The sequence below is a fragment of the Megascapheus bottae genome, chromosome 22, assembly GCF_031878675.1.
Source record: "Megascapheus bottae isolate mThoBot1 chromosome 22, mThoBot2.hap1, whole genome shotgun sequence".
NCBI lineage: Eukaryota > Metazoa > Chordata > Mammalia > Rodentia > Geomyidae > Megascapheus > Megascapheus bottae.
This window is the reverse complement of record NC_143530.1, coordinates 9,278,033-9,289,019: the sequence shown is the minus strand read 5'-3', so window position 1 is coordinate 9,289,019 and position 10,987 is coordinate 9,278,033. Positions and strand designations below refer to the sequence as shown.

The window sequence follows — 10,987 nt, the reverse complement described above, 5'->3', positions numbered from 1 at the left end:
TCCTCACTGTTTTTCCCTCCCTGAATTCTTTCTAAACAGAAAGACCATGTCCATAACTTTGTCCTGATATTTCCCATTGCTAACCTATTTCTCTTTCACATGTCCTGACCCAAATATTTCTTGCTGTACTCTGAAGTCTTCTCTCTTGTTGAGCGCAGTTTCACATCGATTCCCTTATGGACAGATAAGTTGTAGCTTGCCCTTCAAGGCCCTTCCATGGAATGAGAGACCCCCCTGTTGGTTTAGGCAACTGAGTAGCCAGGGAAAAATATCGATCTTGTTTCTTGGAGTGTCGAGTTATGTTTTAAGTTTTCTTGGCTTCTAACTAAAAGTGAATTGGAAATAAATCTTCAAGATTCTATACAATCTTCTTCACATATCTCTTCCCTGAACCCAGCTGTCCTTGAATTAAAATTTGGTAAAGAAATAGAAATTGAAGATGAGGAGAATAGGGTTGGATATAAAACACACAGACATCAGTCAGGCGCTGGTGGCTCATGTCTATTATCCTAGCTACTCAGGACGCTGAGATCTGAGGATTGTGGCTCAAAGCCAACCCCGGCACAAAAGTCCTGTGAGACTCTTATCTCTAGTTAACCACCAGAAAACCAGAAGTGACACTGTGGCTCAAAGGGTAGAGCAGTAGCCTTGAGCTGAATTGCTCAGAGACAGCTCCTAGGCCCAGAATTCAAGCCCCATGAGTGATTCCCTCTCCCCCAAATGCAGACATCAACTGTTCTTAACAAATGTTTTAAATATTTTAATTGCAAAACTTAATTATACAGAAGGGTTTCATTGCAATATTTACATACATGCACATATATACTTTTGGTCAAATCAATCCAATTTAGCTTACTCATAATTCTTCTCTCTGCTTCATTTTTAGCAGTTTTAGTATGTTTCATTATGCTTCCTGAATGCATAATAATGTTACTTCTATTATATTCTCCTCATCACCATCCATCTAATTCCCTCTTCTGCTGATTTCTCTTCCTCAAACAGTCACCATTTTAAAATTATGCCATGTTATTGATATTATTGTTTGGTGTATATTTTTGCATATGAATGAAAACATATGATATTTCTCTTTCTGAGTTTAGCTAGTTCTTTCCTTCCTTCCTTCCTTCCTTCCTTCCTTCCTTCCTTCCTTCCTGCCTGCCTGCCTGCCTGCCTGCCTGCCTGCCTTCCTGCCTTCCTTTCTCCCCCAGCTCTTTTCTCTCCCTTTCTCTCACCCTCCTTCCCTCCTTCCCTTCGTCCCTCCCTCCCTCTCCCACCAGCCCTAGGTTTTGAATCCAGGGCCAGAACACTGTCTCTGACCTTCTTTAGCTCAAAGTTAGTACTCTACCACTTGAGCCATAGCTTCTGGCTCTTGCTGGTTCATTGGTCTTGCTGGTCTCATGGTCTTTGTCGCTCAAGCTGGCATTGAACCATGATCCTTAGATCTCAGCCTCCTGTTTAGACAGGATCACAGTCATGAGCCACTTGTAATCATCAGTTCCATCCATTTTCCTACAGACAGCATAATTTCGACCTTCTCTCAGAGGTCTGGCTGGCGGGAGCAGAGAAGGGCAGAGCATTTCTCTTGCCAGTCCACAAACTGGGCTGCCTCTGTGCACAGCTCCGTGGTGCTGCTTCCGTGGATGAAGATTCAACACAGAGCACCCCCTGTTTGGCCCAGCTCTTCTCAGAATGGGTGCCAGACAGAGGGAGGCTGCCCACTGTGGGCACCGAGCAGAGGAGGCGCTGGGCAGTGTGGCTGGTAGCTGGTAGCAGGATTCCAGTGGAGGCTGTGAGAGCAGGCCAAGGCACTAGACAGCAGACTCAGGGCTTGGATGGGAGGAAGGCAGACACTGTGAAGATCCAGCATCGGATTCCTCCCATGTATTGGAAAAGAGAAGAAACCCTTGAAGATGGCTCTCCCTACTCAGAATGCATAAGGTTAGTGATGTGTTGCAAATGTTTCTCCCACCCAACAAAAACCCCCATGCCATACAACTTCCATTAAAGACATGCCACTTGTTAACAGATCTAAACTTTCCATTTGACTGTATACACGGAGCACCCCCACGTTTATTGTGCTTTTTGGACACCTCATTTTCTTTGTGGGAGGTTACATACCTGAATAGGTTTGTGCTCATCTGTTATTGCCTAAGGGATACAAACAAGTACTCTCCAAGGCAGAGGGATAAAACACATCCAAGCCAAACCTATTTGCAGAGAAACCATTTAAAAGATGGTTCAAACACACAAAGAATAATGATTTCCCCATGGATACATTGTGTGCTTGCAGGCTCTTTAACTTTGGCCTTACATTCAGAGTCTCGTAAAATGTTAAGGGCAAAACAAAAAAGAAACAAGTAGTGTACAATGGAAGAAACCATTTGTTCTTGCAACCAAAGAGCCCTCCCCCAAATTATCCAGTGGGAGTCTGTGGTCTGGAGACTCCTGGCACCTGTGTCATCTTCAGAAATACTGTGCAGGGATGTTGAGACACACAGGAGTTAACCTTTTCTCCTCACTGTGGCTTATTGGGAACGTTTCAGTCTGCCCCTGAGGTAGGTTTGTCTCTGTTTATTTGTTCCTTTTTTTGTTTGGGGGAAAAAAACCATCAAAGCAATTTTGCAGCTGGCCAGCGAGGGAATGGCCCAGCCCCATTGAGTGAGACCACAGACAAAGGAGAATCATTTATTTCTGGCCCTGGCACCATCTACACTTTACCACTCTGAACGACTGGGAAACCAAGACAGCTTGACTGATCTTGGAGCAGATGCCTGCCTCTAACTCTCAAAGGCTCCAGTTAGGCTTTCTGAGCACCACCTCAGGAGCCCACACTTTAGCTGAGGAGAAGCTTTAGAAATAACCTCATCCAGCTTTATACTTGTGGACCCTCTCTGAGGTGTCAGCCTAAATGGCTAACTACCCCTCCTGACACTCAGCCTTCCCCTTGCCTAAGGGTGCCAGGCTCTAGGAAGGCTATCAGAAGGAATGATTTGTTTTTAGTACTTCAGGAAAGAAAACCTGTCAGTTCTGTAATAAGACTGCACAGGCTGGCTAAAGAATAGGGTTCTTTACTTCTGGGGTGGAGAATTATATCAATTCAATGTGTCACAATGCTATTAAATCCTCTTTGCAAGAGCTGATTGGTTATTTATAGAAACACAGGACTTCCTAGGAATTTAGATTTTAGGGCATGAGACCTGGCCGAGAGGTCTATTGCTATGTTTTCATCTTTTTTTTCTTAGTGTGTATCCTATCCATTTCCTCATTGCCCACTTAAATCCCCAAGAGAGGTGTAACACATCATCATTCCGAATTAGGAGCTGCTAAATTTAGCTCTCTCAAGCTTGTGTTTCTGGTTTCTTAACAACTCATAGGTGGGAGGCCAGCAAGGAAAAGAGGATAAGAATGTCCCAGGCTCCTCACTTGCCTTTTCTAAAGGTCTCATCAGTAAGGAGTTGGCGGTGAACTCCACAAGGGGTCTATGGATAAAAAGAATCTAGATATGGACAGATGCTCTTGAAGCGTTGGGAATGAACAGATTCATTGTGGGATCACTCAGGGGCTCATGTGCCCAAAGGAGTCTCACTGTAATTTGATGGGGGAACATGGGTGCTTTTAGGAGCCAAGCCACCATAAGGAGTGCTACAGAGGGAACTTACTGTATGGGGCTGAGACTCACTTTAGGGCCCCACTCATTGACCTTGAATCATGAAGGTTGTTTGAGTTGGGCTTGTGTCTCACAACTGTAATCCCAGCTACTCAGAATTGTGGCTCAAAGCCAGTCTGGGTAGGAAAGTCCATGAGACCTTTATCTCCAAGTGTTTTCACCGATAAAGCTGGAAGTACAGCTATGCCACAGATGGTAGAGTGCTAGCCTTGAACATGCAACCTCAAGTACAGCTCGCGCCCTCATTTAAAAAAAAAAACCCTCATACTAACATCTTAGATGGTCATCAAACTAGTTTCCTGGTTATAGTGTTTTGTTGTTGTTGGTTTTTTTTTTTTTGCCAGTCCTGGGCTTGAGCTCAGGGCCTGAGCACTGTCCTTGGACTTTCTCAAGGCTAGAGCTCTACCACTTGAGCCTCAGCACCACTTCCAGCTTTTTTCTATGTATGTGGTACCAAGGAATCGAACCCGGGTCTTCGTGCATGCTAGGCAAGCACTTTAACCACTAGGCCAAACTCCCGGCCCCATGGTTATAGTGTTTTTGAAAAGAGTGATATAATCTAGAAACAGATAAAGATGTGGTAGAAAAGGAGAGGAACACATTCCAAAGTTCAGGTTCTATTTTTTTTTTTTGAAGTGAAGAACAAGAGAAAGATAATCTGGCCTGTTTGGCAAATGCTTTGTTTTGTTTTATTTTTTAAAAATCTTAGAAATGACTGCTTTCTACTACGTAAAGGAGGTATGGGAGGGAGACTAGAAATAGTTTTCCATGAGTGATTTATAAACCAAGTGATTTCTGAGGATTAAGACTGTCTACCTTGGTTTGAGTTATTTGGTTATTTAAAAACTTGAACAAGCATAGCCACTTGATTTGTTGGCTTTCTGATTGACCCCGGTGTCACTGCATCCTCACAGATGAGTTCTCTGAGATTTATCTGGGGTGGCCTCTCAGAGGAGCTGGGACCTGTGATAGCACTCAACACCCCCCCCCCCGCAACGAACCTCTACTTCAAGGACGCGCACAATGATGCCTTTGAGCCCAGAGACCCTCTGTCATGCAGGCCTGTCTAATGTCTCCAAGGAAAATGCTGGAATCCCTTGGAACAGAGCAGAACCAAAAGGGGAAATGCCATTATCCTCAGAGCTGGATTGTAAAGTATGCTGTTTAGTGTGTATGGCAGTTCAATCTGGGGAGTGCTTTGTGGTTATTTTGTGGCTTTGGTGGGCCCTTGCAGGTCTGTTGGTTTTCTATTGGGTGCCAGTGCTGGAGCTTTTGGAGTCTGTATTCTATACCCTACCATGAGCAGATTTGTCCCAAATAGATCAAACTCTCTCATGGTCAGTTGAATAACTATGTATACAAAAGGGCTGGGCTGGGTCTTCAAGGACTTGAGTTCTAATCCCAGCTTTGCTTGCTCCTTGCTATCTTGAGGCCTGGTCTAGAACTCCCAGAATTGTATGGCAGTTGTACTGAGCCAGTCTGGAGGAGGGGTGCATTCTTCTAACTCTATTCAGTGCTCATGTGGTTGGTGGAGAGTCATGTTTTTGAATTTCTGTCTGCTTCTTGAAAATGTCAGCTAACCTGAGACCACCATGTCTGTCTCTCCTTTACTATTCCCTGTGCCATACTATTTAAATAGGTCTCTTTCCCTACTCTCTATCATGGCACAATGGTTATTTCTTTCTATATTCCTTAGACACAGCATTTGTTTTGTTTCCTTCTTGCCTTTCTTGCTAAATTTTGAAAGAGCAGGACCGTAAATTTATTTTTGGTCACACTGTACCCTGTCATCTAGCATAGTCCCTGGCCCAGAGTGAATATTTAGGGAAGATTTGGTAGGATGGATACATGCCCAACAAGCAGGCTGGGAAGGTATTCTCTTCTTTGCTTATCTAATGGAAGGTCAAGTTCAGAGTCAGCTTTTATCCTTAATGACTTCTAACTACACCCTCACATCCCCAGTGGCCTGGGAGACTCCATACCTAGGGAGTCTTCTTATACATGAACAAGAAACAATCATCTCAGCCTGGGAATGTAGCTTTGTGGTAATGTAGCTTTGTCTCGCATATGTGAGGCTCTGGGTTTGATTCCCAGTACTGCCAAAAGTAGGAAGGAAGGAAGGAAGGAAGGAAGAAAGAAAGAAAGAAAGAAAGAAAGAAAGAAAGAAAGAAAGAAAAGAAGTAACCCCTTTCAATGATGCTAGTGTTATTTCTTGGATCTGATATGTGCAGCCAAAACATATCTAGCTAAAACACTGGAAAGTTTGTGTTCACGGACAGATTTAATGAATGAGAGACTTCTTTGGAACAGTAAATAAAACAATGACATGTGTGAGAATGAGAGAGAGGGAAAGACAGATCGAGAGAGAGAGAAAGAGAGAGACAGACAGACAGACAAATATTTGCAGGAATGCTGGCTGTTCGGTGCAGGAAGGAGTCTTTTCCTATTAAAAAAATAAAGCACTAGAATATTCTCACTATACTATATGTTGAGCCAAGTCTTCCTGTTGCATGTGGACTCCAGCACACATTTGTTTTAAATTATTCTCTAATTGCTTAAGTGTCTGTGGTGTCTTTTCTCTTAGGGGCTGGAGAATGGAAAGAGAGAATATCACTGTCCCCCCCCTCTCCCATCCCCTGGGTGCAGATCCTCCCAGAAACTCCCCTCCTAGCCTTGGTGAGAGGCTAGTGTGAAGGAAACCAAGGGTGTGGGGTGTGAGAAACTGAGGGACCACTAGGCTTCCCTTCCAGTACCTCAAACTTGGTCCTGGGTTGGGAAATCTGACTGTTTTGTGTTTGTGGCCATGCTAACATATATACCTCATTAGTGTGTTTGTCTTCAAATCCACCCACTCTTCAAAAGAAAATAGCCAGGGCTTAAAATAGCTCAGTTGTCTATGTGAGAGCCCTTGCCAATGCCTTGATAAGTTCTGAGATCCTTTCCTTAATCTCTGCTGGCCCTGTTTCTAGAGACTCAAAGCTTCCAGGGATCAAGGTTGGGTCCTACGGCTGCCTATTCTGACAGTAGTTACCACTCTTAGGCTGCCAGAGTCAGGCAAAATCTTAGGCCTTAATGTTTATACCTAAGGTAGCAGGGGCTCAGAGATAGCGCATGGAATGGCAAGGGAGTAACTTTAAGTCTTTCCAGGTTGACTGTCTGCAGCAGTACCACAAGTCAGAGACATGCAGAGATCTCTCACAAACCTCTTTCATGATTTCACCCAATGCTGGAGACTTCTGGGTTCCATTCATCTGGGAGAAAAGCTATGTGTTGATTTCTTAAATCTGTGTCTTGGTCCTGAGCTTCTCATATGTGAGTTCATCTGAGGTTTGTATAAGCCTCATAAAATGGCTATTGCAATGGTCTCGACCGTATGGTTAACTCCCATTGCTATTATAACTATGGTTATCCCCTCGGAGACATGGAGTTACCTGATCCACATTTATACAGTGATGTAACTTTTTGCCCTCCATTGTCTGGATGGAGACATCAACAACTAACCCCCTTGTGACAAGTCATTTTTCTGTGGCTTTTTTTTCTAAGATTTTATTTTTTATCTTTAAAAACTTTCTGGTTATGATTTGTCTAGGTATGAGTTTCTTTTTTTTTTGTCCAGGTCTGGGACTTGAACTCAGTATCTGATGTTTTCACTCAATGGCTGACACCCTAAACTATGCATCCATCCCCATAAATTTCTTGTTATAGTTCATTCACTTAGACTTGGTTTAGCTTCAAAGATCAATCGATTAATTTTTTTTTAATTTTGGAAATTTTATGTTACTGTGACTTCAATTATTTTTTCTATTCAGTCTCTTTTTGCTTTCCCTGTCCTGGAACTGTTCTAGAATTTTTTATATGAATTTTGGCATCATTCATGAAAATCTAATCACTTTTGTTCTCATTTATAATCAGATTGGTAACCTCTACTGATTTCTGCTTAAATTTGCTTTGTTTCTTCTGCCATCTTAAATGTTCTCCTGAGCCTTTCTAGAAAATTTTTGTATTTGTTCTATTGAATTCCATAATTTTAATTTTGGCTTCTTGTTTCCAAAAATGTTTTGTTCCTTAACTAAGAATCTTTCATTTGTTAGTTTAATTTTTCTCTTATTATTATTATTTTTAGGTAGTTGTCCAAAGGATTTATCATTGAACAAAGCAGTTTATGGATACAATATATCTTTATCAATGTTACCTCTTATCAACAGTCTCCCCCATCTCTTCCTTACTCACCCCTTCCATCACTCTTCTTAATTTTGTAGGATATACAGTAAATTATCATCTACATTTCCTCCTTCAATTTTTTGCCATTAAAAAAAATTCTTAATAGGGGATGGGAGTTTGGCCTAGTGGTAAAGCGTTTGCCTAGCATGCACAAAGACCTGGGTTGAATTCTTGGGTACCACATATATAAAAAAATCCAGAATTGGTGCTGTGGCTCCAGTGGTACTGCTCTAGCCTTGAAGAAAGTCCAAGGACAGTGCGCAGGCCCCGAGTTCAGTCTCCAGGACTGGCAAAAACAATTCTTTAAATATTCCTTTATTTTGTTTTTCAACTGGCTTATAGTAACTGATTGTAAGTCTTTAGTCTTGAAACCCAGCTTTTGAAGGTAATCAAGAAAATGTCTTTCGTACGTGGGTCACACTTTCCTTGTAACATTTTGTTTCTCAGGTGACACATGACAACATGTAGCAACTTCAGATTCTAATTTTGTTCTCTCTTGAAGTTTGGTGTTCATATTTCATTTCTTTGTTGGGTTTTTAACTTGGGTTGGCTAAACCTTCAAGACTAATATGTGGACATTGATGGCTCAGCTCATTTTTGTTTTTAATATTCTTTAATTTACAAGATTGACCTTTTGTGGTTGTTGTACGGAGACCAGGGCTCGAACTGGGTAGCTGACGGGTACCTGAGTCATTGGCCTGTGCTCTTACCAGCTGAGCCACACATACCTCCAATCCCAAGATTGGCTTTATCTGAGGGTCACTTTTGTGTCTGCATAGTATGGTGACTAGCCAGTGAAGAACATCAGCCTGAAATCTCTTCCCACCCCATGTTAAGCGATTTCTCAGGTTGGCCTAAACCTTTGGCTGATTTCAGAGTGCTGAAATGGGGTTGTGTTCTTTACAGTAATATTCATAATTATGGTTGGTTTGGACAGATGAGGCCTGCCGACCTCCTCAGCCCTCTTTAGAAGTCCATCCTTCCACTTTCTACTTTTCCAGTATGGTTTTAAGCTGGCTCCACTTTAAGACACTTTCCCCTGTAAGCTCTAAGATGCTAAAATGGGTGCTTCAGAGAATGGTTTTTTTTTTTTTTTTTTTTTTTTTGCCCCTTCTACCTAACTTAGACTGCCTTCTCTCCCTTTCCCTGCTTTTCCTCTACTTCATTTGGTTTGCCAATGTTCTGCCTTTCACACCAACCCTCAACTGTGTGGTTCACTCATTCTTCCTGTTAAGTCCTCTTGGAGAAGACAAAATTGGCTCCTGGCTCCCATTCTTTCTCATGTTGCCTATATATGGTGGAAACATGCATGACTCCTGAGGCTAGTAAGTTCAAGGAATGCAAGCCTACTCACAGATACCCAGGCCACCAACGGTTAGTGTCTCTTATTATCATGGCTTCCAGATTAGATCTCAACACCATCTCCATGTCTGCTTTTGGGAACACTTAATGAGGTCTGTGAGTCACCCCATGAGAAGGCATGGGGGAAAGTAATTCAAAGTAAGTGTCTTAAAAAAAAAAATCTGCCTCCTTCCGCTCTCTTGATGTCCACAATTTTGAAACTTTTGATTTTTTTTCTTTTGTCAGTTGTGGGGTTTGAACTTGGGACCTGGGCGTTATCCCTGACCTTTTTTTTTTTTTTTTTTTTTTTTGCTCAAGACTATCGCTCTACCACTTTGAGCAACAGCTCCACTTCTGATTTTCTTGGTACTCAATTGGAGATAAGAGTCTCACAGACATTCTGCCTGGGATGGATTTCAACCACAATCCTCAGATCTCAGCCTCCTGAGTAGCTAGGATTACAGGCATGAGCTACCAGTGCCTGGCTTACTTCCAAGACATTTTTACAAACTTCCTATAGCAAGGGATATTTTTTTAGAAGCATGGAACTGGGTCTCAGATATTTTATCTTGAAAATCTCTTCACTTGGTTACATAGTTTAGGATCTCTTATCTGTTGCAAAGATACAACAGATAAGAGATGCCTCCTTAAAAATTCCAGTTCAGCATCCTGTTTCACTTGTGTTTATTTCTAGATTCCAACCTCCCCTCCTCCCATCCCCTCCAGACTAAACAATATCTTCTTTAACATCATGGTTGCTCATAGATGTCATGTGAAAAACGGGCCCTGGGAGGCCATGACTGGGGAAACTGGGTGAAGCAACACCAGGCAGGCCTTTATTGCTGCAGTAAATCTTAGGACCTGCAAGCGATCTGCGAGCTTAGGGGCAGGAACTACACTTTTACCAAAGTGTAACCCTGAGGCGTGCTTCCCTTCTCTTTTTGGAAACCCATGTGCAGAGGGTAGCATTCTATAGGAGATATTTTGGAAATACTGGCCTAAAAGGTACCAGTGGACAGGGAAGATATTTTCTTCTCAATCTCAAGAAGTTCTCTGAGGTTAGCAAGTCTCGAGTTCTTCATCTCCCAACCACAGCAATTCTCATAGTTCCATGCATTTTAAACACCTGAATATGGTAGAGCTTGGCTGTGTGGTACTGCCATGAGCTCTGAGTTCCTCTTGGTTAGGGAGTTTATCTTATTACTCGGTTGCATCTTCAAGGCTTATTAATTGTAAGCCTGGCACTTAGGATCAAGTGAACAAATTATTACAAGAGGACTTCTTTACTTTCCCCTTTTTATTCTTCTTTTAAAGAAAGTAAGAAAGCTGTTTCCCACTAGGGTCCCAAATCACAGCAGTGAAACAAACCTATTGGGGACTGTGAAACCTCCCCAGTGTGAAAACCAAACCTAACTCTGTGCTTATGAATACTTGGCACAGAGAAGGAAGTGTAGAGGACAACTGAACTAGGCAGTCTTTTCCTTTATCTCTGTGTGATGTGTGTGTCTGTGTGTGATGTGTGCGTCATACAAAGAGAAGAGAGAAAGAAAGAGAATGAGAGAGAATGAGAGAGAGAGAGAGAGAGAGAGAGAGAGAGAGAGAGAGAGAGAGGGGGGGGGGGAGGGAGAGAGAGAGAGATTGTATACACACAGCACACATGAAGACTGGCTGAAAACTTTCCAAAAGAAATAAATGGAGTACACAGATTTCCAGCTTACTGAATGGTAAATTAAAAACAGACTTCTAACATGATTATTT

At 42.4% G+C, this 10,987-nt stretch overlaps 1 protein-coding gene across 1 annotated transcript in view; it reads left to right on the top strand.

Annotated features, from left to right (window-relative positions):
• The first annotated feature begins 1,862 nt into the window (after positions 1–1,862).
• Daam2 (dishevelled associated activator of morphogenesis 2) overlaps positions 1,863–10,987 on the top strand; it is a 98,754-nt gene continuing 89,629 nt past the window's right edge. The window contains exon 1 of the mRNA XM_090355730.1: positions 1,863–1,938. The gene's annotated coding sequence lies outside the window, so the exon portion shown is untranslated. The remainder of the gene's footprint in view (positions 1,939–10,987) is intronic.